General features: G+C 40.3%; 1 non-coding gene across 1 annotated transcript; it reads right to left on the bottom strand.

Annotated features, from left to right (window-relative positions):
• Positions 1-2,057: 2,057 nt before the first annotated feature.
• Positions 2,058-2,198, bottom strand: LOC142875257 (U4 spliceosomal RNA). Its single transcript, XR_012922655.1, has one exon. It is a non-coding gene; the product is annotated as a U4 spliceosomal RNA (small nuclear RNA).
• Between the last annotated feature and the right edge of the window lie 23,037 nt (positions 2,199-25,235).

The following is a 25,235-nucleotide window of genomic DNA, read 5'->3' as shown; positions in this document are numbered from 1 at the left end:
CATATAGGGGAATCTAATGAGATGAAATGTTGAGAAAGCTTAGAAAAATATTTGCCAATCCTCTTTTCTCCATTTTTGTGGGTGGAATGTACACTTAATAGCTGGAGCCTTAGCAGCCATATTTGAAGTTGAAGCAACTTAAAGCCACATACCAAAAATGGTGGAAAATTTAGAAGGAGCCAAGGTACAGAATGGTCATTGAGTGCCATGAGCTATTGCCCTCTAGTTTCTTTGACATGAAAGTAGTAAACTTCCATCATATTTTCAGCACTGATTTGGGTTTTAATCTTAGGAAGCTGAACTTAATTCTGACAAACCTTTCAGGAAATTTTTTTGAAATTTCCTTTTTTAACATTAATATATTATAAGCCATAATAAAGCTTTGGTACTAGTAATCCTAACCTCTGAGAGAACGTGATCTAAAGCAGTCTGTGTTGACATTGATGTAGCAAATTAACAGCTGAAGAACAAGCAAATGGATAAATTTAATGATCAAATAAATGGTAATGAATACTTAATGCAGCTATAGTCAGTGGAGATTGGAGATGAAGGTAGCCAGGAGTTAAAGATGTCTGATATTTTCAGGCATTCTAGAATGAGAAAAGAGAAATCTTGTTCTGCTTGGTATGAACTGGAGGGTTTCCTGGTGGAGGGCAAGGGTGTGGTATGAATCACCTGTAATCTAGAATTGCATGTTATTTCAGCTGTGGTTAGAATTAGAATAAAGGAGAGAAAGATTTACGCTGATACCCACAAGAAACATATCTAGGCCAATATTTATCGAACATAGGTCTGGGAGATAGAAGTGGTGAAAAATGGACTGTTGCAGTCAAATGAACTCACTTCAAATCTCAGCCCTCTTTTGTTAAGCATCAGACCTTGAATGAGTTATGTAAGTCTTCTGAGGCTTGGTTTCATTACCTGGAAGATAGAAATAATAATTTCTGACCACTAGTTTTTCTAAGAATAACTGAGATAATATACATAAATATCTTAGTACAGTTCTTGATACAAACTTAGCAAGTGGTGGCTCACATTTTCTTTCCTGCTTTCTTTCCTTCCATTCACACATCAACACATATTTAAGAAATTCTTACTTTGTGTCATGCACTATGAAAAATGGTGAGAAGCAGTGTAAAATAAGTATTTGTACTCTCAAGGAAACTTTGGAGTGATGGAAGTGTTCTACAAATTGACTGGGACGGTAGTTGCCCAATTGCTTACATTCAGCAAAATTCACCAAACTGTGTATTAAAATGGGTGAATTTTGTTGTATGTAAATTATACATGAATAAAACTATGAGAAAGCATTTGGATTCACATGGAGCTACCAGAATGGTGTAGAAAAAGAGATAATAAGCGAATCATTGCATGACTATAGAAATATAGACGTGAGAAAGATTAGGAAGGGTAAACAAAGGCAACAGAGAATGCCTAAAAAGGACTTAGCTCTGGCTGGGAGAAGTGGAAGACAAAGAACAGTTCCTTCTAGGAGAGACATTCTATCTGATCAACATTATTCTCATTGTTGCTCCTTTATGAGAGCCACAGTGTGACAGATAACTTATCCCAACAGATTTTAATTTGTGTTTGTGAAACATTATGCTTTAAAAAGCATTTTTAGATAATTTGAGAGTATGGCCCTGAATTATAAACTATCAATGACTTTTTTTTTGAGGGCTGATACAGAGTTTATTGGATTAGATTTTTCTGTTTACAGCTGAGCTCACACCTACATACGATTTCGCAAGTCTACACGGGCACATTATTTCTAACAAGTTTGATTTATGATGTGTAGGCTTGATCATACAAAAACACACACACTCACACTAATTGTTTTAAAACAGTAGTGCATACATTATACTTCTTCTATAAGCCAGCTTTGACTAAAAACTGGTAGTTTCAAAGATCAGTGTCTGATTTTGAAGATGAATGGAGACACATTTTGTATGACTCTAACGTCCATTGTAGCCATTTTGTGCAGTTGCTATCTTACCTGACTGCAGCACACATTTCTTTTTTTTTTTTATTTTTTTATTTTTTATTTTTTAATCCAGTCCCCGTGGGGACCGTCAAAAATTGCCAATGCCGACTATATTGCAAGTCGTCATGGCGGGGTATTGGGAAAAGTTTTCAATTAGCAATAATCGCGCCTCGGATAAACCTCATTGGCTACGATACTGCCACTGCGCAAAGCTGCAGCACACATTTCTTAAAAGGACACTGATGAGGGGCACCATCTGGTGTTGCCTTCAGCCGGCTAGCTGGCTTGCCCCTCCTCAAACCCTTGGCTAAGAGCTCTGCGTTTTGAAGCTGGAAAGGACTGGTGACGCTTCAGCACAAGTCCCGCTGTGCTCGGAGGCCTCAGGAGCAGGCCCACGCCCTTCTTTAACGCTGCCACGCTGTGTCACGCACAATGGGCCTTGAAATTAGAGCATTTACTGCCCTGCTTAGAACTTAGGTGAATGAAGAAGTCAGCTGGAATAAGTGAAAGGAGAGTCATAAGGGAGGCAGGTGGGCACATGAAAAGCCAGGCTGCTCCGGCCGGCACTGTGCCGCCAGGGCACGTGTGCTTTCGCTGACGAGCTCAGGAGCCCGGCAACAGCAGACCTGCTCACCTTCCACATCAGAGAGAGACCAAAAAGCTCAGGCTCGAGTGTTCTCCTCTGCATAGGTTTGGCAGGGATGAGGGGCTCCTAGGCAAGACCTCTACCCCTGCCGGGCATGGCGCATGCACACGGGGCACCAGCAGCTGAAGAGCTGCACGTGGCAGAGCTGCCCAGATAACAGCATCATGAGTCCTAGTACCTTCTACACAGTGTCAATGAAAAAAAGCCAAACTCTGTAACGTAATTTTAAAGAGATTTATTCTGAGCCAAATTTGAGGACCATGACCCGGAGCCACTGCCAAGAGGCCTTGAGCTAGTGGACTCGATGTGGTTAGGTCACAGTTTGGTACATTTCAGGGAGACAGGGGTTACAGGTAAAGGCATACATTAATATGTGAGAGGCATACATTGGTTTGGCCCAAAAAGGTGGGACACCTCAAAGGGGAGGCTTATAGGTTATAGGTGGGTTTAAAGATTCTTTGGCTTAGGAGGAGGATCAAGATGGTGGACAAGAAACACCGCCAGACAGAGTGTCTCTGCAGAAAAGACAGATTCTAGAAGAAATTAGAAAAAAGAAGCAAGAAGGCGAGCATACAGCAGACGATGGCCGGAAGGAGGGGTACCTGAGACCCTGGGAGACTCCACGGGAGGAGGCTGCGGAGGAGAATTGGAGGCTGAGACCGCCAGAGCAGCCCGGAGACCAGCGGCAAGGGTGGGTGGATTTGCTGTTTCCCCTCCCCTGCATCTGGGACTGCTGGTGGGCTCCCCAGCGGGTGGAGAGATCTGTGGACACCAGCCCAGAGACGGCCGCTGCCAGCTAGCGGTGAGCCTGTAGCGGACCCGGCACCAGACTCCCAAATCCCTCTGGGCACCTCCGTGTGCACAGACCCGAGCCGCGCAGCAGGCACCATATTGCCTCCTCCTCCCCTCCGCCGACCCTACCCGTGGCTGCCAAGAGAGACAATACAGCCACCAGCCGGAGGCACCTCCAGGGAATGGGACCTTCCCTTTTGGGACCCTACAGCTGACTCAGGGGAACTCAGACTGTGAGCTCCCTACCCGCCAGCCCTCCCAGGTGCTGCTGGCCCGGTGATCCCAGGAGAACGGGGCAGACCCTGAGGTTGAGAGACAGAGACCCAGCTTGGGCTCCCTGTGGGTGAATTGGGACCGGAAATCCTCTCCCTGGTGGGGATACAGTTTGAACTCTGGGACCCAGAGGTCGGACCTGCAGACCAGATCCCGTGCACTGAGGTCTAGCATTGCCTGGGGCACAGAAGGGATATTTGTGAACAGCCTGCTGAGGTGTGTGTGCCTCCAGGGGCAGATCAGGATCCTAGAGGGCAACCCTCCCACCAAAGGGAGGCCGTGCGCCCAGCCCAGGCAGCATTTCTGCGCAGGGAACCTTCCCACTGGCATCACAATCTGGGGAGGCCTGGTGGCGTGTAGTCTGGCCTGCTGGCAGAGGCCCAGGAGTAGCTGCGGAGTTGGGGAGGGTGGAAAGAAGCAAGGCCCGCTCCAGACTGTGGGTCTCAGACAGCCCCACCCGCACAAGCAGACTTTCTGGCTGAGCGGGACCATTCCAGCCCCTCCCTGACAGCTTTTCCTGGAAGGAGAGAACAGAACTTTGACCCCTGCTAACGGCATTGGTGGTGCCTGAGGACAGGCTTACCCAACCCGGCTCTGCCCAGACTCTCTCCTAGAACAGCCCTCACTGAGGGGGAGAAAAGGACACACCTGGAAGTCTTAGGGCCCCACCGACCACCTGAGGCACTAGAGTGCCTCCCTACAGGAACAAGAACTGATAACAAGACACAAAAACAACAGCGTAGCCTGTTTCTCCAAGCAAGCACCACCTACTGACAGGGACGGCATCCTGCACAGCCTTTTCACGGCACCTACTGACTCAATATACAGGGAGTGGTCGAATCTCACCTACAGACACCACCTAATGGCTCAGAAACTAAACAAGGCATGTGAAAACCCAAACAAAAACCTAAAGGAAAGAAACAACAACTGATCGACATGGGAAGAAATCAGCGAAGGAACTCAGGAAATATGAAGAACCAAACAGAAAACACACACCCAAAGAGGAGCACCAGCCCCCTAGAAACGGACACCAACCCAAATCAGGCAACCAAAATGACAGAAGAGGAATTTCGTGTGTGGATCATAAGAACACTCACCAAACTGCAACAACAACTCAATAACCAACACAAAGAAACCACAAAAAGCCTCCAGGACCTAGAAGAAAAGTTCACTAAAGAAATAGACAAAATGAAGAAAAGTTTAACTGAACTCATGGAAATGAAGAATCAATTCAGGGAACTACAAAATACAGTGGAAAGTCTCAAGAACAGGGTAGATCAAACAGAAGAAAGAATCTCAGATTGAAGATAACACCCTCCAACTAAATAAAACCATCACAGAGATAGAGTAGAGAAACAAGAGAAAAGAGCAAAGCCTACAAGAGCTGTGGGATTATGTGAAGAAACCTAATGTGAGGGTCATTGGGTTACCAGAAGGGGAAGAGGACAACACCCAAGGGTTGGACAAGCTATTTGAAGATATAATAGAGGAAAATTTCCCAGGCCTTGCTCAAAATCTTGATATACAAGTTCAAGAAGCTCAGAGGACCCCTGAGAGATTCAATGCAAACAGGAATACGTCACGACATTCAGTCATCAGACTGACCAAAATATCAACTAAAGAGGCCCTTCTAAGAGCTGTAAGACGAAAGAAGCAAGTGACCTACAAGGGAAAGCCAATTCGAATAACACCAGACTTCTCTAATGAGACTTTACAAGCAAGGAGAGACTGGGGCCCCATTCTCACTCTTCTGAAACTAAACAATGCCCAGCCTAGAATCTTATTCCCTGCAAAACTAAGCTTTATATATGAAGGAGAAATTAAGACATTCTCAGACAAGCAAAGTCTCAGAGAATTCACCAAGACAAGACCAGCCCTACAAGAAGTACTCAAAACAGTGTTACACACGGAACACCATAATAAAAACTCACGAATATAAAAACAACGAAAACCCAAAGATTAAAGGCCAGATAATACAATGGCTCAAGAGAGAAATCAAAGCAACAACATCCAACCCAACAGAATGAACAGTAATCTACCTTACCTATCAGTTCTCTCAATAACTGTGAATGGCTTAAACTCTCCACTCAAGAGACATAGGCTGGCTGAATGGATAAGAAAATACAGGCCAAGTCTATGCTGTCTTCAGGAAACACATCTAACCTGCAAGGATGCATATAGACTAAAAGTAAAAGGGTGGAGATCAGTATTCCAAGCAAGTGGAAGCCAAAAGAAGGCTGGCGTGGCAGTTTTAATTTCAGACGATTTAGTTTTTAAACCAACAAAAGTAGTGAAAGACAAAGAGGGTCATTATATAATGGTGAAGGGCACACTTCAACAAGAAGAGATAACAATTTTAAATATATATGCACCCAACTTAGGTGCACCCAGTTTCATAAAGCAAACCTTACTGGATCTAAGCAAATGGATTATCACCGGAGATTTTAACACCCCACTGATGGCACAAGACAGATCCTCCAAACAGAAAATTAATAAAGAAATAATGGACTTAAACAAAACCTTGGAACAACTGGGTCTGACTGACATCTACAGGACATTCTACCCAAAATCCACTGAATATACATTCTTCTCATCAGCTCACAGGACATTCTCTAAGATTGACCATATCCTAGGACACAAAGTAAATCTCAAGAAATTTAAAAAAGTAGAAATCAGACCATGTCCCTTCTCAGATCACAGTGGAATAAAAGTAGAAATCAACTCTAACAGAAACTCACATTTATACACAAAAATGTGGAAATTAAACAACCTCCTACTAAATGATTACTTCATAAATGAAGAAATCAAGATGGAAATAAAAAAATTCTATACTCCTACACTGCTGGTTGGACTGCAAATTAGTTCAACCTCTGTGGAAAGCAATATGGAGATACCTTAAAGCGATACAAGGGAATCTACCATTGGTTCCAGCAATCCCATTGCTGGGCATCTACCCAAAAGATCCAATGACACTCTACAAAAAAGACACCTGCACTCGAATATTTATAGCAGCACAATTCATAATTGCAAGGCTATGGAAACAGCCCAAGTGTCCATCAATTCAAGAATGGATTAATAAAATGTGGTATATGTATACCATGGAGTACTATTCAGCTCTAAGCAACAATGGTGATATAGCACATCTTATATTTTCCTGGTTAGAGCTGGAACCCATACTACTAAGTGAAGTTTCCCAAGAATGGAAAAACAAGCACCACATATACTCACCAGCAAATTGGTATTAACTGAACAGCACCTAAGTGGTCACATAGGTACTGCAGTAATAGGGTATTTTGCAAGGGGGAGGGGGGCGGGTATATACATACATAATGAGTGAGATGTGCACCATCTGGGGGATGGTCATGCTGGAGACTCAGACTTTTAGGGGGAGGGGGGAAATGGGCATTTATTGAAACCTTAAAATCTGTACCCCCATAATATGCCGAAATAAAAAAAAAAAAAAGAAAAAAACCCAAACAATTCTTTGGCTTGTAATTGGTTAAAGACATGAAGCTTTGTTTGATGGCTTGGAATGTTTTAAGGAGCTGTTATCAGAGATAAGCCAGTGGACATAGATTTGTTGTGCAAATTGAGGACCTGCAGGTTTGTCTTGCCTAAGGGTATCTTAGGCCTGCTAATGGGTTACAAAGGATGTCCCCAAGAAGGCGGTGGGGTGTGATAAGAGGTGTTTGACCTCCTTCCTCCTGGCAGGTAATTTAATTTTATAATATTCCTTTGGCCACGAGGGGGTCCATTTAGTCAGCAGGTGAGGGTGTGAGCCTTAAAATTTTATTTTAGTTGACAACAGCCAGAGCCTCACACCCGTCTGTGTGGGTCAGAGGGCGGGCCAGCCTGCGGTTGCAGCCGCTGGCAGTCGGTCTGCGCGACTAGAAGGCACACTGTGGTTTGGATTCTTTGAGCTGACCTGTTTCCCGTCTGCGCAGCTGTGAATTGCGCGTCAGACGGGTTGTCTCTGCAGGTAACCCAGCCCTCCGGCAACGCGACGGCCTTACACACTTTCTGAGTGCTGCCATCAACCTCATTTTCCACCTGTCCTCTGCAAATGTATCCCCAAACCACTACAACAACTTCTGTGACAAAACCCGAGCGTCGACAGTGACCAACATGGCAAGTCCGCGGCGACTTTCCGGATGTGGCGCAGCAGCCACTTGAGCGACAGCGGGGAGCAGGGCCCCACAGGTGCGCCCGCTGCGGGCCGCGAGCCGCGCGTCTGCCCAGAAGTGGGCACCGGCCGCGAGCCGCGCGGACCGAGGCGCCACAGCGCAAATGCGCCTGTCCCCGAGGGTCTCACGAAGTGCAGGTTCTGATCCGGCAGGCGGGGGAGGCCTGGGATTCTGCGCTTCTGACTAGTTCCCACGTGCCGCTGCTGCAACTGGTTCTTGGAACACACCTGGAGCGCAGGGCTCGAGCGCCAGAAGGAGGCTGAGAAGGGCCGCGCTCCGCCCGCCCCGCAGCCCCCAGCAACTCTTCCTGCTTCCTCATGACTGATAACTGATGAGATTGCTTTTTCCAGAATAATAAATTTACAGTTACTTCCAGCTAGCTGCTATAATTATTCCATAAACGACAGTGCAGAGCTAACATAATCGGCTGTATAAAGAAAAACTCACATGGTTTATATGAATCCCAAAGAAAAATACAAGTATTCTTATTAGCCTAAGGATGCATCATCACTGGATGACACCGTTTGTCACTTTTCCTGCTTAAAATTAAATTTAACAGGGCATTAAATTAAAATAAAAAGTTGAAGGTCAACAGTTAGATAAGAAGGATTTTTTTTAAGACTACCGAAGTGCAGTAGTGAGGAGGGGAAAGTGGCAGAACAAGGGGTTCAACCTGTAAGTGACTGTGAACAGTCAACTGAGACAATTCACTACCTTCTGATCAGCCGGGAACAGCTTTAAATAAAAAGTCTTATTCTTTTTTAAAAGATAAACTTTATTGTGTATATTTAAGGTACACAACATGATGCTATGAAATACATATAGATGTAGTAAAATGGTTACAATTGTGAAAAACATTAACATACCCATTATCTCACATAGTTACCCATCCCCCTCACAGTGTCAAGAGCTTCTATAATGTACTCATTTAGCAAAAATCCTGAATATGATACACTATTATTATTATTTATTTTGGCATATTATGGGGATACAGATTTTAAGGTTTCAAAAAAATGCCCTTTCCCCCCCCCCCACAAGTCTGAGTTTCCAGCATGACCATCCCCCAGATGGTGCACATCTCACTCATTATGTATGTATATACCCGCCCCCCTCCCCCCTGCCCAATACCCTATTACTGTAGTACCTATGTGTCTACTTAGGTGCTGCTCAGTTAATACCAGTTTGCTGGTGAGTATATGTGGTGCTTGTTTTTCCATTCTTGGGAAACTTCACTTAGTAGTATGGGTTCCAGCTCTAACCAGGAAAATATAAGATGTGCTATATTACCGTTGTTTCTTAGAGCTGAATAGTATTCCATGGTATACATATACCACATTTTATTAATCCATTCTTGGATTGATGGGCACTTGGGCTGTTTCCACAGCCGTGCAATTATGAATTGTGCTGCTATAAACATTTGAGTGCAGGTGTCTTTTTTGTAGAGTGTCATTGGATCTTTTGGGTAGATGCCCAGCAATGGGATTGCTGGATCAAATGGTAGATTCCCTTGTATCGCTTTAAGGTATCTCCATATTGCTTTCCACAGAGGTTGAACTAGTTTGCAGTCCCACCAGCAGCGTAGGAGTGTTCCTCTCTCTCCGCAACCACGCCAGCATTTATTGTTTGGAGACTTTTTGATAAAGGCCATTCTCACTGGAGTAAAGTGATATCTCATTGTGGTTTTGATTTGCATTTCCCTGATGATTAGAGATATTAAGCTTTTTTTCATATGTTTGTTGGCCATTCTTCTGTCTTCTTTAGAAAAGTTTCTGTTCAAGTCCTTTGCCCATTTTTTAATAGGGTTATTTGATTTTTTTCTTTCTGATTTTCCTGAGTTCTAAGTATATTCTAGTTATCAGCCCCTTATCGGATGCATAGGATGCAAAAATTTTCTCCCATTCTGTAGGTTGTCTGTTTACTTTCATGACTATTTCTTTGGCTGTGCAGAAGCTTTGTAGTTTGATCATGTCCCATTTATTTATTTTTGTTGCTGCTGTGATTGCCTTTGGGGACTTCTTCATAAACTCTTTGCCTAGGCCGATGTCTAGGAGAGTGTTTCCAACATTTTCCTCTAGAGTTCTAATAGTTTCATACCTTAGGTTTAAGTCTGTTATCCAGCATGAGTTGATTTTTATGAGAGGTGAAAGGTGTGGGTCCTGCTTTAGCCTTCTACAGGTGGCTATCCAGTTTCCCCAGCACCATTTATTGAAAAGGGATTCTTTTCCTCAGTGTATGTTTTTGTTTGCTTTGTCAATGATTAGATGGCTATATGAGGATGGTTTTATATCAGGATTCTCACATCTGTTCCACTGGTCAATATTCCTATTTTTTTGACAATACCATATTGATTTAATTACTACAGCTTTGTAGTATAATTTGATATCTGGCATATAAATACATCCCATTTTGTTTTTGTTGCCTAGAATTGCTTTTGATATTCGGGGTCTTCTTTGGTTCCATATGAAGCGTAAAATTATTTTTTCTATATCTGTGAAGAATGCTGATGGGATTTTAATAGGTATTGCATTAAATCTGTAGATCAGTTTGGGTAGTATAGACATTTTGATGATGTTGAGTCTGCCGACCCATGAGCATGGTATGGATTTCCATGTTTACATCCTCTGCTATTTCCTTCCTCAGTGTTTCATAGTTCTCCCTGTAGAGGTCTTTTACCTCCTTGGTTAAGTATATTCCTAGGTACTTTAATTTATTTGTTGCTATTGTGAAGGGAATTGAGTCTTTGATTTGGTTCTCAATTTGATTGTTGTTGGCGTATATGAATGCCTCTTGTTCTGGGTATTGATTTTGTATCCTGAGACTTTACTAAATTCATTGATCAGTTCCAGGAGTTTCTCGGTTGAATCTTTGGGGTTTTCTAGATATAGTATCATATAATCAGCAAACAGTGAAAGTTTTATCTCTTCTGCCCCTATTTGGATACCTTTAATTCCACTTTCCTGTCTGACTGCCGTAGCCAGGACTTCCAGCACTATGTTGAATAGAAGTGGAGATAGTGGGCAGCCTTGTCTGGTTGCAGTTCTGAGTGGGAATGCTTTCAATTTTTCCCCATTCAGTATGATGTTGGCTATGGGTCTGTCATATATGGCTTGTATCATTTTTAGGTATGTCCCTTCTATGCCTATTTTCTTAAGTGTTCGTATCATGAAAGGGTGTTGAATTTTGTCAAAAGCTTTTTCTGCATCTGTTGAAAGAATCATGTAGTCTTTGTTTTTGCTTCTGTTTATATGGTGAATTGGATTTATAGATTTACATATGTTGAGCCATCCCTGCATCCCTGGGATGAAGCCCACTTCGTTGTGATGGATTATTTTTTTGATAAGCGTTTGGATTCGGTTAGCTAGGATTTTGTTGAAAATTTTTGCATCTATATTCATTAGGGATATTAGTCTGTAGTTTTCTTTTTTTGTTGCATCCTTTCCTGGTTTTGGTATCAGAGTAATATTCGCTTCATAAAAGGTGTCCGGGAGGTTTCCGTTCTTCTTGATGTTGTAGAATAATTTCTGTAGCATAGGCACCAGTTCTCCTTTGTAAGTGTGGCAAAATTCGGGTGTGAAGCCATCTGGACCGGGACTTTTCTTTTTAGGGAGATTTTTAATTGCTGTTTCTATTTCAGCTGTTGAGATTGGTCTGTTCAGGAATTCTGTTTCTTCCTGGTTAAGCCTAGGGAGGCTGTGTATTTCTGGAAATTTGTCCATTTCCTCCACATTTTCCACTTTGTGTGCATAAAGATTTTTGTAGTATTTGTAAATTATATCTTGTATATCTTTGGGATCAGTTGTGATATCTCCTTTTTTGTTCCTGATGGGGCTTATTAGAGATTTCTCTTTTCTGCATTTCATTAGCTAGCCAATGGCATGTCAATTTTGTTTATATTTTCAAAGAACCAACTTTTTGTTTTATTAATCTCCTGAATAGCTTCCCTGTTTTCAATTTCGTTTAGTTCTGATTTGAGCTAATGATTTCACTTGTTCTGCTGGGTTTGGGGTTGGTCTGTTCTTCTTTTTCCAGCTCTTTGAGTCATTTCATTAGTTTGTCTATTTGTGATCTTTTTGAGTTTTGGTTATAGGCATTTATGGAAATAAACTTTCCTCTCAGAACTGCTTTAGCTGTGTCCCAGAGGATTTGATAACTTGTCTCTCTAGTGTCATTTTGTTCATAGAATATTTTATTTCCATCTTGATTTCTTCATTTATGAAGTAATCATTTAGTCGGAGGTTGGTTAACTTCTACATTTTTGTGTAAAAATGTGAATTTCTGTTAGCGTTGATTTCTACTTTTATTCCACTGTGATCTGAGAAGATACATGGTATGATTCCTATTTTTTTAAATTTCTTAAGATTTACTTTGTGTCCTAGGATATGGTAAATCTTAGAGAATGTCCCGGGAGCTGATGAGAAGAATGTATATTCAGTGGATTTTGGGTAGAATGTCCTGTAGATGTCAGTCAGACCCAATTGTTCTAGAGTTTTGTTTAAGTCTATTATTTCTTTATTAATTTTCTGTTTGGAGGATCTGTGCTGTCAGTCGGTTGTTGAGATCTCTGGTGATTATGGAGTTGCTGTTAATCCATTTACTTAGATCCAGTAAGGTTTGCTTTATCAATCTGGGTGCACCAAGGTTGGGTGCATATATATTTAAAATTGTTATCTCTTGTTGTTGAAGTGTGCCCTTCACCAGTATATAATGACCCTCTTTGTCTTTCACTACTTTTGTTGGTTTAAAAACTAAATCGTCTGAAATTAAAACTGCCACGCCAGCCTTCTTTTGGCTTCCACTTGCTTGGAATACTGATATCTACCCTTTTACTTTTAGTCTATATGCATCCTTGCTGGTTATATGTGTTTCCTGAAGATAGAATGTACTTGGCCTGTATTTTCTTATCCATTCAGCCAGCCTATGTCTCTTGAGTGGAGAGTTTAAGCCATTCACAGTTATTGAGAGAACTGATAGGTAAGGTAGATTACTGTTCATTCTGTTGGGTTGGATGTTGTTGCTTTGATTTCTCTCTTGAGCCATTGTAATATCTGGCCTTTAATCTTTGGGTTTTGGTTGCTTTTATATTCATGAGTTTTTTTTTTTTTTTTTTTTTGAGACAGAGTCTCGCTTGTTGACCAGGCTAGAGTGAGTGCCGTGGCGTGAGCCTAGCTCACAGCAACCTCAAACTCCTGGGCTCAAGCAGTCCTTCTGCCTCAGCCTCCCGAGTAGCTGGGACTACAGGCTTGCGCCACCATGCCCGGCTAATTTTATATATATATTAGTTGGCCAATTAATTTCTTTCTATTTATAGTAGAGACGGGGTCTTGCTCTTGCTCAGGCTGGTTTTGAACTCCTGACCTCGAGCAATCCGCCCGCCTCAGCCTCCCAGAGTGCTAGGATTACAGGCGTGAGCCACCGCGCCCGGCTTATTCATGAGTTTTTATTATGGTCTTCTGTGTGTAACACTGTTTTGAGTACTTCTTGTTGGGCTGGTCTCGTCTTGGTCAATTCTGAGAATTTGTTTATCTGAGAATGTCTTAATTTCTCCTTCATATATAAAGCTCAGTTTTGCAGGGTAGAGGATTCTAGGCTGGGCATTATTTTGTTTCAAAAGAGTGAGAATGGGGCCCCAGTCTCTCCTTGCTTGCGTTGTTTCAGTTGAGAAATCTGGCGTTATTCAGATTGGTTTTCCTTTGTATGTAACTTGCTTCTTTCACCTTACAGCTTGTAGGAGGGTCTCTTTTGTTGGTATTTTGGTCAGTCTGATGACTACTTGGCGTGGTGTTTTCCTGTTTGCATTGTATCTCCCAGGAGTCCTTTTGGCCTCTTGTATTTCTAATTCTAGGTTACTGGTTAGATCTGGGAGGTTTTCCTCAATTATTTCTTCAAATAGTTTATCCAACCCTTAGGTTTTTTCTTCCTCCTTCTCCAGAATCCAGTGGACCCGCAAGTTATTTTTCTTCATATAATCCCACAGTTCTTGTAAGCTTTGCTCATGTCTCTTATTTTTCTGCTCCAGCTTTGTGATTAACTTATTTGATTTGAATGAGTTGTCTTCAACCTCTGAAATTCTTTCTTTTGTTTGGTCCACTGTATTTTTGAGGGTTTCCAGTGTGTTTTGAATTTCCCTGAATAAATTCATTTTCAGCATATTTGATTGATTCTTCTTCAATATCTCGATCTCCTTAGTGAATCTTTGTTCCAAGTCCTGTATCTTCTTTATAGTTTCTTTGTGTTGGTTACCCATTTTTTCTTGCATATCATTGAGCTTTCTTACAATCCAATTTTGGAATTGTTCTTCTGTCATTTTAGTGTTTTGGGTTTGTTCAGTCTCCATTTCTTGAGAGCTCATGTATCTCCTAGGGGGAGTATTTTCTGTTTGATTTTTTGAATTACGCTGGGGCTTCCCCATCTGCATCAATTGCTGGAGCTGGAGCACGCTCTCTTTTGTAGTTTCTTGATCAGCCACTGGGGAGAGCTCTTCCACCACACTTGGAAGATTCCCCTGATGGGGGTAGTTTCAGTGAGTTCTCCCTAGATTTTGGGGAGAGCGAGTTTTCTTGTCTCGCCCTGCCTCCAGGTGTGGAGCCTACCACTTTCTCAAGAGAGATGCGGGCTGAGGGGAGGACGTATCTCCCCAGTCTGCCCTGCACTCCCCCCCATGCCCCAGTGGCTGTTACTCCCCTATGCTGTTAGACTTCTCAGTATTTTGTTGATGGAGCCAGGCCTGGTGAGCCCATCACAGATCGTGTAGGGGTGGGATTTGCCAGGAGAGACTCTAGGCTGTGCGGGGGAGGGAGGCTTGCCTGTGCACCGTGAGACAGCTAGGCTGTGGACCCCCTCAATGGCAACCACTTGCCCACCCGCAGGGCACCAGTAGTGGGGGCGACTGTTTAGGGTGCGGCAGGTGCCGGATTGGGATCCTGGATCAATAGGACGCCCTGTAGTCTCTTCTATGCCGCCTGCCCAATCGCCAGTTCAGCCATAGCCCTTGCTCTTACTGACCCGCCCTGTGCAGCCTTATTCGCCTGGGGAAGTTCCAGCTTAGAGTCCCCGACTTAGTCCTGCTGGTTGCCAGAGGCAAGACATCTAACTGCCTCCCCTCTCAGCTCAGTTCAGTTTCCTCCCATCGTGGAGCCGTCCTAGCACGTGGCTCAGGGGAGTTCACATTGTTTTCCACCATTACCTGCACTCTCCAGCACCCTTTTCTGCGGCGATTTTGCACCAGGTTCCGACAGGTCCCTGGCTGGGTGGGTGTGGAGGTCAATGTGGAAGCAAGGTGTTCTCCTGTGGGTCTGAGCCCACTTCACCCCCTGGCCCGGTGGGCTGGCGCCCTCCCACACGCCCTATTGTTTGCTTTGCACTCTCCAGAGAACACGATGTTATCTCCTGATCACCTTGTTTTTCCTGTTATGAGAGTCCCGCACTGAACCTCAATACTGTCTTTGTAGTGGGGAGATCCACTCGAGTGTAGGAGACCAGGATCTGTGTCTCCTTCTCTGGGAGGAGGAGTCCGGGGGGTTACCTTTACTCCGCCATTTTCCCTTTTTCATATACCATATTTTCTTTATCCATTCATCTGTTGATGGACACTTAGGTTGCTCCCAAATCTGGGCTATTTTGAATAATGGTGATATGAACATGGGAGTTCAGATATCCCTTTGATATAGCAATTGCATTTCTTTGTATATTTATCCAGAAGAGAGATTGCTGCATGTTATAATAATTCTATTTCTAGTTTTTGAAGAAATTTCTTATTATTTTCCAAAACAGCTATACTAATTTACATTCCTGTCAATAATACTCCCTTTTCTGCATATCCTCTTCAACACTTGTTATCACTTGTCTTTTTGGTAATAGCCATTCTAACAGGTGTGAGGTGATATCTCGTGATTTTAATTTGCATTTCCCTGATGATTAGAGATGTTGGACATTTTTTCATATATCTTTTGGCCATCTTCTTTTATGACATGTCTGTCTAGATCTTCTGCTCATTTTTTAACAGGTATTTGTTTTCTTCCCATTTAGTTATTTGAGCTCTTTATATATTTTGGATATTAGTCCCTTAACAGATGTATGTCTTGCAAATATTTTCTCTCAATCCATAAATTGTTCTCTTCACTGTGTTAATTTTTTTCCTTTGCTGTGCAGAACCTTTTTAGTTTGATGTAACCCATTTGTCTATTTTTGCTTTTGTTCATTTTGAGTTGATTTTATGTGATATGAGATAAAGGTTCAATTTCATTTTTCTGCATGTGGATATCTAGTTTTCCCAACACCATTTATTGAAGACTGTCCTTTCCCCATGGTGTGTTCTTGGCACCTTTGTTGAAAACCAACTGACCATACATGAGTTGGTATATTTCTGGGCTTCCTACCCTCTTTCATATTTGATGTGAATATTTGATGTGTCTGTTTTTATGCCAGTACTATGCTGTTCTAATTATAATAGCTTTATAGTATTATATATTTTTTATTTTATTTTTATTTCGGCATATTATGGGGGTACAGATTTTAAGGTTTCAATAAATGCCCATTCCCCCCTCCCCCCACAAGTCTGAGTCTCCAGCATGACCATCCTCCAGATGGTGCACATCTTACTCATTATATATGTATATACCTGCCCCCCTCCCCCCTCCCACCTGCCCAATACCCTATTACTGTAGTACCTATGTGTCCACTTAGGTGCTGCTCAGTTAATACTGATTTGCTGGTGAGTATATGTGGTGCTTGTTTTTCCATTCTTGGGAAACTTCACTTAATAGTATGGGTTCCAGCTCTAACCAGGAAAATATAAGATGTGCTATATCACCGTTGTTTCTTAGAGCTGAATAGTACTCCATGGTATACATATACCACATTTGATTAATCCATTCTTGGATTGATGGACACTTGGGCTGTTTCCATAGCCTTGCAATTATGAATTGTGCTGCTATAAACATTTGAGTGCAGGTGTCTTTTTTGTAGAGTGTCATTGGATCTTTTGGGTAGATGTATAGTATATTTTGAAGTCAGGGAATGTGATGCCTCCAACTTTATTATTTTTGCTCAAGATTGCTTTGGCTATTCAGAATATTTTCTGGCTCTATACAAATTTTAGGATTTTTTTTTCTATTTCTGTGAAAAATGACATTAGAATTTTGATAGGGATTTCATTGAATCTGTAGGTCACTTTGGGTAGTATGAACATTTTTACAATATTAATTCTTCCAATCCATGAACATGAGCTATTTTTCCATTTATTTGCATCTTTCTTAATATCATTCAATGTTTTATAATTTTCAGTGTAGTGATCTTTCACTTTCTTAGTTAAAATTACTCATAGTTATTTTTTGATGCTATTTTAAATGGGGTTGTTTTCTTTATTTCTTTTTCAGGTAGTTTGCTGTTAGTGCATAAAAATGCTACTGCTGGCCGGGCGCGGTGGCTCATGCCTGTACTCCTAGCTCTTGGGAGGCCGAGGCGGGCGGATTGCTCAAGGTCAGGAGTTCAAAACCAGCCTGAGCAAGAGCGAGACCCCGTCTCTACTATAAATAGAAAAAAATTAATTGGCCAACTGATATATATATAAAAAAATATTAGCCAGGCATGGTGGCGCATGCCTGTAGTCCCAGCTACTCGGGAGGCTGAGGCAGGAGGATTGCTCGAGCCCAGGAGTTTGAGGTTGCTGTGAGCTAGGCTGACGCCACGGCACTTACTCTAGCCTGGACAACAAAGTGAGACTCTGTCTCAAAAAAAAAAAAATGCTACTGCTTTTCGTATTTTGAATTTGTAACCATTTATAAAATGAAGACTTGAATTTCATAATTTTCAAAAGTCTTTCAAGTTGTAAAACTGTTGAAGGAGAGCCACTCTGGAGAATGGTTCAGCTGGGGATAAGCCTGCTGGCCATCTCTAGCATCATGTGGAAGAGAAAGGGCCACCTACTGCTGCTAAGATAGACCACGGTCTCCTAGGACACAGTCATATTGCCAATAACCTTCATTTTCTCCACCTAGTCCCATTTGGTGACTACTATCTGAGTGACTCTGATTGGTTCATTCCATTATTTATTAAACTAGATGGAGTAATTAAAGGAGCTTATAGCATGTAACAAATAGTTACACATTAGGAAAGTATAAAATGTGAAAACATAAACTTTAAGCAAGTAGAAGAAAAATTTAAAAAGCAGAAATCAATAAATTTGACAACAGAAAAATGAGATAAAATCTCTAAAAACGAATAAAGAAAACCTGGTCATCAATAAAATTGGTAAACATTTAGTACTACTAACAAAAAAAAAAAATAAGAAGACCAAAAATACCAATATCAGGAATAACACTAGAGATTTCAGTTCAGATTACAGAGATATGAAAAGGATTAAAAAGGATCACTGCAAATAATAGTACTACACACATAAATTCTAAAACTTAGAGGAACAGACCAATTTTCCAAAACCAACAAACTACCAAAACTCTTCCAAGATGACATACTACCTGAATAGTCTTATAGAAAATGAAAATAATTCATCATTAAAAACCTTCCAGAGGGGAGGCAAGGGCAATATACATAACTGTAACAACATTTGTACCCCCATAATATGCTGAAATAAAAAAGAAAAAAAACCTTCCAAAAATATCTCCAAGCCCAGAAGCTTTCACTCGCAAATTCTACCAAATATTTGAAGAAGAAATAATACCAGTTCTACAAAAGCTTTTGTAGAAAATAATAGAAGAACAAACACATTCTAGCTCATTTTATGGGGCAAGCATTACCCAAATATAAAAGCCAAGCACAGAACAAAAGAGAAAACTACAAAACCTCTCATTAACATAGGTTGTAGAAATCCTGTCATTTGTGGCAACATGGATGAATCTGGAGGAATAATTATTTAAGTGAAATAAGCTGGCACAGAAAGATAAATAGGCCATGTTCTCACCCATATATGGAAGCTAAACAAGTTAATCTAACAGAACTAGAGAGGAGAATAGTAGTAACTAGAGGCAGAGAAGGTGGGAGAAGTGAGATAGGGAGAGGTTGATTAATGGATACAAAATTACATCTAGATGGGAGAAATAATTTCTAGTATTTTATAGTTATTATAAGGTGACTACAGTTAATAATAATTTATTCTATATTTTCAAATAGCTGGAAGAGAGGAATTTGAATGTTTCCAACACAAAGAAATGATAAATGTTTGAGGTGATGGATATACTAATTACTCTGCTTTGATCATTACGCATTGTCTAAAGGTATTAAGATATTGCACTGTACCCCCAAAATACCTTCTTACTTAATACTGAATAGTTTCTTGTTAAGATCAGGAGCAGAGAAAGTCCATTCTCATCATTCTTATTCAACATCTTACTGGAAGTCATAGCCAGAGAAATAAAGCAAGAAAAAGAAATAAATGGCATATGAATTAGAAAGGAAAAAATAAAACTAAATATATTCACAGCAACATGATTACCCACATAGATGATACCAAAGAATCTACAAAACAAATCAGGAAACTGTTAGGTGAGTTTATTTAGGCAAAAGGATACAAAATAAACACATAAAATTCAATCCTATTCTACATGTTAGGCACCAAAACTTTTAAAAAATACCTCTTACAATAGCTAAAAAATGAAATATTTGGGTATAAGTTTGAATAAAACATACAAAAGATCTGTATGCTGAAATCTAGAAAAACTTACCAAAGAAATAAATGATATCAAATTAATATGGTGACATACCATGTTCATGAATTTAAAGACTCAATGTGGTAACACTGTTGATTCAATCCAAATTGATCTATTTTTTTTTTATTTCGGCATATTATGGGGGTACAAATTTTAAGGTTTCAATAAATGCCCATTTCCCCCCCCACAAGTCTGAGTCTCCATCATGACCATCCCCCAGATGGTGCACATCTCACTCATTATATATGTATATACCTGCCCCCCTCCCCCCTCCCACCTGCCCAATACCCTATTACTGTAGTACCTATGTGACCACAAAATTGATCTATTGATTTAATGCAATTCTAATCAAAATCCCTCCAAGACCTTTGGAGATACAGACAAATTAATTCTGATTTATGTGGTAAAGAAAAGGAAACTTTAGAACAAATACTAAAAATAAGATTAAAGTTAAAGAATTACAGTGCCTGATTTTAAGACTTACTATCAAGCTAAAATAATCAAGACAATGTAGTATTGGCTAAGAAATATACACACAGATCAATGAAACAGAGTAGGAGCCCAGAAATAGACCCAAAGAATTATGGCCAATTGAGTTTTGACAAAGAGGCAAAAATAATTTAACAAGTATTTTCAACAAATTGTTGGGAACAACTGGACATCATATGCAACTTAAAAAATTCTCATGCCTTCTACAAAAATTCTCAAAATGGATTATAGACCTAAATGTAAAATATAAAATCATAAGACCTTTAGTAGAAAACAAAAGAAAAAATCTTTTTGGCCTGTGGTTAAGAAAAGAGTTCTTAGGACACTAAAAGTCCAACTTGTAAGAGAAAAATTGACAAATTGAACTTAATCCAAATTAAAAACTTTGCTGAAAGGCATTGTTAAGAGAATGAAAAACCGTGTTATAGGTTATCATAGAGTATTTGCAAATTATGTATTCACCAAGTGACTTTTTTCCATAATTGTTAAAGAATGGTCAAAACTCTTCAGGAAGAAGACAATCAACCCAGTTTTAAAATAGGCAAAAACCTAAACAGAGATTTTAAAGAAAAAGGTATATTGGTGACAAATAAATGTGAGAAAAGATGTTCAATGTCAGTAAACATTAGGAAAATTAAAACCATGGTGAAATACCACTACACACATATTAGTATAGCTAAAATTAAATACTGATACTACCAAATGCTGACAATTATAGCAAAGCAACTGGAACTCTGATACAGTGCTTGTGGGAATGCAAAATGGCCCACCATTCTGGAAAATAGTTTGACATTTTCTTATAAACATACACTTTTGCTATGACTGTGTTTTCCCACTTTTGAGTATTTACTCTAGAGAAATGAAACCCTTTGTTCCCATGAAAACTTGTATTCAAATGTTTACAGCAGCTCTATTTACAATTGCCCCAAATAACCCAAATATTCCTCAACCAGTGAACAGAGATAAGCAAACTGAAGTCACTCACACAATGCAATTCTACTCAGCAAAAATGAAAGAATGGACTGCTGATACAACAATTTGAATAAGCCTTAAACACATGCTGATGATTAAAAGAAGGCAATTTTAAAACCAACCAAGTTACTTTATGGTTACATTTATATATCATTCTCCAAAAAAAAACTGTAGTGATAGAAACAGAGCAGTGGTATTCAGAGTTTAAAGTTGAGAGAGAGTGGGTCAATAAAGAAATAGCACAAGGAAGTTTTCTGGGGTGGTGGAACTGTTATATTCCTGATCTTGGTGGTAATTACCTAAATCTATATACATATGAAAAACTCATAGAACTGTTCACCCAAAATTTATAGTTTTACTTTATGATGAATTAAAAAATAAGACTTAAAACAATCTGAAGAAATCACTGATATATATATATATATATATATATATATGCATATATATATATATCTCATATATATGGATTTTTGTTTGTATTTTACAAACAAATGATAAAGTTGAAATTCATTTCATTTTCTGGAATATAGTATTTTCAAGACCATCAGAACATGGAAAGCAGGAGTAATGACAAGATTCAAGACTATTTCAGAGAAATATTTATTAACCTGAATTGTTTTAATCCTCCTCTTTGTTTTACCTGGGTGGCACTGGGGAAAACAGTGTTTTGATTATTAGTTTAACTATATCTTCAATGACAAAAGTAAAGGAGTGGCACGATCAGTTCCATCAAATAACCTGAGTCATAAAAATAAAGTAAGTTTAAACTGGAGAGTGTACTGACTTAATTCACCAGCTGTTGGACTTTTAAGCAGTTATGTGGTTTTGCCTACTGTGGATTTATTGCCCAGAGACAGAATTAAGTCAGACAAATGAGGAAAAACCCAAGGGATCAAATTTTCTCTGTCTTCGCACGGGGCAATGAGAGTGCAGACACGTTGACTCACTGCGCTGATCTCTCACTGGGGTTGTCCTCATTCACCCAGGACTTAGAGCTCATTTTAGTAGGGACGACAAGGGCACCCCCAAGAAACTGTCAACTCAGAGGCACAATCCAGAGGTGAGCACAGCAAACTTTCTAATGGCCCAACTCCATAGTCTGGAGTCTGTTAGCAAAAGCTTAAGGAGCCCTTCCGTGCCCGGAGGTGCTTGCCTCAGAGGGCATGGTGAATATGAGATCATTATTTCCATGAGTTTTGTCCCATTAGTATTAAAATAATGATTCTTGAGATCATTTCTTCTAACTTGGGAGAAACTGTGCTAATACCAATTAATGGAAAGTTGACCTCTTCAGCCAGCCCTCCAACATGTTCCTTCCACATCCAGAAAAGCAAACCAGACACAGAGATTACGTCTAGGTTATTCTCTCTTATTTATTTCTCGCTTCCAATCAAATCCCAAATCTGATAATTCTATTCCTCTATTGTCTCCAAAATCCAATTCCTATTCTTCACTCCTAATCTATTTCTTAATTAAATTCTTATAACTTCTTTCCTGAGTTATTAAAATGCTTTTCCTTCTCCCCCTTTCTAAGACGTATTTTAAATTGCAGCAAGTGATCTGTTTAAAATGCACCCTATTGATGCATCCTCTTTCCTAAATATATTCATTTTCTCTCTATGTTGGGCAAAATAAAATCCAAGTTCCTCAGCTTAATATTACTGGAGGGTGTTCAATAACCTTGCTCTTTCCTCTGCCTACATTATTTACCCATGACAATTCCTCATAAGAACCCTATAGCCACGCATATCAAACTACTGAACTCAAAATACTTTCCATCATCTTGCCTAGCACATTCTTTTTGTTCTTTACTTGCAACACCTTCTACCCATTCTTTTTCTTTCTAACTTATATATTCTTCAAGACCCAGAACAGACCTCATCTCCAATAGGAAACCCAGACTTCAATAATCAAGTGTCCTACCTATTCATCCCACAGCACACTGTCGGCATCCAATTGCATTGTATTTTTCTTTAAGTCTTTCACATTTGTACCGCCAGTGTCCTAGCATAGTATACTTGCTGAATGAAAAAGAAAAAAGTCAATGAAATGACAAATGACTAAACATGTGAATGATAATTATTTATCATTATTGATATCTCTAATTATTTTCTCAGAGTTTGAGTTTTGGGACATTAGATATAGCATCACTTATATAATAAATATGTATAATAAATAACAATGTAGTATTATAAAATTATGAGTTCTATTTCTTACTCTTGCTATAAAATCAATATATTTTACAAACATCCATTATGCACCCATCACTGTGCCACGCATTCTAGCAGAAGAAATAGTAAAAAGCAGATAGCAGTCCCTATCTGCAAGGAGCTTATAATCTGTTTAAATTACACAGATGAACATGTTTAAAATAATTAGGAATTATGTGAGCAAGAGGTTACTCTAGATGCAAATCCATTGAAATCTGATTCCTTTTTCTTTTTTTTTTTTTTTTTTTGAGACAGAGTCTTGCTTTGTTGCCCAGGCTGGAGTGAGTGCCATGGCGTCAGCCCAGCTCACAGCAACCTCAAACTCCTGGGCTCAAGCAATCCTGCTGCCTCAGCCTCCCGAGTAGCTGGGACTACAGGCATGCACCACCATGCCTGGCTAATTTTTTCTATATGTATTAGTTGGCCAATTAATTTCTTTCTATTTATAGTAGAGACGGGGTCTCGCTCTTGATCAGGCTGGTTTCGAACTCCTGACCCTGAGCGATCCACCCGCCTCCCAGACTGCTAGGATTACAGGTGTGAGCCACCGCGCCCAGTCATGATTCCTTTTCTTGATAATAGCATGAGCTCAGAGCCAGCAGTCCTTTGCTCAGGGACTACAGTGTGTATTTGAAACTCTGTTTTCTCCACTTTCCCAAAAGCAAATATGTAACAGAGGGAAGGGCCTGAAGGAAAAGAAAAAAAGATTTTATGTGTCTTTAAAACTTCCCCCACTCTTTTTGGGAATTGCAGTCTGGTCTGCACCCTGAGGCAGGTTAAATCCTTTGTTAGAGAGAGAACTCAGTGCCAGCCCCCAGGTGGGTGGCCGAGGAGCTCACAGCTGTGTCTTTGGCAGAGGTGGGACCATTAGAATAGTTCATTGCAATGGCCTGCTGAGGGCCCTCCCTTTAGAAGCTCTGTATTTCTGCTTATGTCTAGGAAATTTGGATTTTGAGAAAAAAAAGGTCTACCATTTTTCCTCCTTTACTGGCAAAGTAATAAAACTTCTCTTTCCTCCTCCTGAAACTACTTGTTTTCATTCTTCTGATTCAGCCTCATGGACAAGTGCTGAGTTTTCAGTAACAAATTCATGTCATGTGAGTAGAGGGCTCTGTTTAGAGGTAAAAAAGATGTGCTTTCTTGTGAAATTATCTCATAATTTCATAGATTGGTGAGTTTAATGAAAATATGATCAAACTAGTTTGTATTGATTATATGTATTTGATGTGAGAAGAAAGAACCAGCTGTCAAGGCCGGGCGCGGTGGCTCACGCCTGTAATCCTAGCACTTTGGGAGGCCGAGGCGGGCAGATTGCTCAAGGTCAAGAGTTCGAAACCAGCCTCAGCGAGACCCCATCTCTACCAAAAATAGAAATAAATTAATTGACCAACTAAAAATATATATACAAAAAATTAGCCGGGCATGGTGGCGCATGCCTGTAGTCCCAGCTACTAGGTAGGCTGAGGCAGTAGGATTGCTGAGCCCCGGAGATTGAGGTTGCTGTGAGCCAGGCTGACGCCACGGCACTCACTCTAGCCTGGGCAAAAAAGTGAGACTCTGTCTCAAAAAAAAAAAAAAAAAAAAAAAAAGAACCAGATGTCAGTGTTGAAAAGCTTATCATAAGCCTTCCAGGAATTTTTGAATTTATGAAAATCATGGCCTACTGCAACACATATGAAAACTTGAATCCTAAGTTTGATTGCATGCCTGTACTAGAAACATCAACTAAGCTTTTTTATTAAAAATTAAATTTTGGAGGCCAATTCCCAGAGATTCTTATGCAAAAGTCTGGATAGCAAGATAAATATGGGTTTGCATCTTTGGGGAAAGAGTTGTGAAACCAACAAAACCCATGTCAGGTCAGGTAAAATATACTGGTAAAAACAAAGACAAGATGACTGAGGACACCACCAGCCCACTGCCCCTGATCCACAAGAATTATATCCTTTCTCATATTCTATGTCTGGCCTCCATGCCCCGGGACAGAATAGTTCTGCCTCAGCCAGCAGAAATAGTCCATAACCT

Source organism: Microcebus murinus, chromosome 13, assembly GCF_040939455.1.
Source record: "Microcebus murinus isolate Inina chromosome 13, M.murinus_Inina_mat1.0, whole genome shotgun sequence".
Taxonomy (NCBI): Eukaryota; Metazoa; Chordata; class Mammalia; order Primates; family Cheirogaleidae; genus Microcebus; species Microcebus murinus.
Note: the sequence above shows the minus strand (reverse complement) of the source record. Positions and strands in the feature narration are given on the sequence as shown.